Source organism: Trachymyrmex septentrionalis, unplaced genomic scaffold, assembly GCF_001594115.1.
Source record: "Trachymyrmex septentrionalis isolate Tsep2-gDNA-1 unplaced genomic scaffold, Tsep1.0 scaffold419, whole genome shotgun sequence".
NCBI lineage: Eukaryota > Metazoa > Arthropoda > Insecta > Hymenoptera > Formicidae > Trachymyrmex > Trachymyrmex septentrionalis.
In genome coordinates, this window is record NW_017305589.1 from 9,793 (window position 1) to 11,871 (window position 2,079).

The following is a 2,079-nucleotide window of genomic DNA, read 5'->3' on the forward strand; positions in this document are numbered from 1 at the left end:
AAAAAAAAATACGTGGGCAAAATGGATAATTTTTTTAAATAAGCAGTTATGTATTTTCTTTACACCGATCGATTAACCTTATTATTCTGTATCTAAAAATAGAAGACTGTACTTTGATAATATTGATTGTTTTTGCAAGTGAAGATCGCCAGGATCGCCTCCATTTTTTTTTCATAGAATTATATAACTTTTTTGTCAATAATGCTACTTTCACTTTTTTTTAATGGAATTATATAATTTTTTACATAATATGATTCTTTTAATTATTCTGCACATAGAAACACTAAAAGATATCGAAAAATCAATTATTTACTGGATGTTTTGTATTTAATTCTGACATAAACAAATTTGACATAAAAGACCTAGAATATATTATTTATTTTTTGTAATTGTATCTTAATATTTTTATGTATATAATCAGATAAATCATTGATGTAAAGAAAATACATTGTTTTTTAAGTAAAATATGTAAATTGCATAATTTATTTTATAAATCATCTATTATATATATATATTTTTTTTTACATTAGTTGATAGCTAATGCTCATGCTACACTTATGAAGTTAACGAGTCTCAAATACTCGACCTTAATCAGAAAAATGATTGTCAAAGCATAAGAGTAGGAAAAATGTAACAACTTAATTTTTCAACCCTAATGATTACTCTACAGATTACTTTTTAAATTCTTTGGAGCAAAATCTCACTTTAAAACATGAAAAATGAACCAGTTCTTCAAAAAATGTGACTCAATTTTCAATCCTTAAATAGTGAGATTTTATTCTTCAGAGTAATATTCATTCTAAAAGTTTTAGAGAATATATTTGAAAAAGCGATGTTTAATTCATAATATTTATTTCAATTATTGTATGATAAATGTAAAGCGAATAATTACTCTTTAAAAACTCTTGTTTCTTCTGTGGTTTTAGATGAAGCTGTAGAGTCTTCTTCAGGTTTCACTCTAATTATTATATAATTATGTTCTTATTCGTATTATTGCTCATATCCGTTTGCTTTGCAATGATTTTCCTATATTTGTATGTAAAAAGATATGAAAATCATCTCCACTATTTTAAATAAAATAGACTTACATAAATTTTTCATAATATGATTCCTCTAATTATGCTATACAAAAGTACTTAAAATATCAAAAAATCAATAGTTTACGAGATATTTCACATCTTATTTTATAAATTTATATAAAATATAAAACATCTAGAATAAACTATTCACTTTTTTATAACTTTTTTATAACCTTAATATTTTTACACACAAGGTAATAAAATGAATCTAAATCAAATAAATAAAGAAAACACATGGTTGCTTTTCAAAACAAAATGTGTAAATTGCATAACTTTTTTCACACAAAAATCAATTGTGTGTTTTCTTTGCATCGATTGATGATTAATGGTTACAATTCATCGTAACAAGTCTTAAATACCCTCTAATCGGAAAAATGATTATCAAAATGGAGGAGAAAAAAATGTAACAATTTATTTTCAATCCTAATGATTACCCTGCAGATTATATATACAAGGGCTATCCAGAAAGTAAGTTCCGTTTTTAAATTTTGCCGCCGTAGCGGTACGATGGTGCTTATGGATGACGAATTTGTTGATTCGTTGGTAAAGGGTTGACGCAATTTTCAATTATTGGTTTAGTGCATACGCATAGTATGTGTTTTAATGTTTAAACAGGAAAGGACACAAAACTCGGTGCCCCCATAATAATTGCATCATCAACAACGGCGATAACTATATAGAAAAATAGTGTAAGGTCTGTACTTTAAAAAAGCAAAAAAAAATTTTCTGTAAATATACATATATTAGGTGTACAAAAAAGTTCTGAGCTTTTTTTTGTAAAATTCAATCTTTATTTAAAAACAAACGAAAAAATAGGCTTGCTGCGTAACGCCAAGCTGTTCTGCAAGCTCCTTTTCAGTTTGCGCAGAGTTTATATCCAGCAGTGCTTGCAATTCGTCCGTTTCAATCTTTTCAGGGCGTCCAGCACGCGATTCATCTTTAAGACTGAAATCTCCTTGGCGAAACTTTTGATACCACCTTTTGCATGTTGCATGACTTA

General features: G+C 26.9%; 1 pseudogene; it reads right to left on the reverse strand.

Moving 5' to 3' along the window:
- Window positions 1–1,679: 1,679 nt before the first annotated feature.
- Window positions 1,680–2,079, reverse strand: part of LOC108751209 — a 1,607-nt pseudogene continuing 1,207 nt past the window's right edge.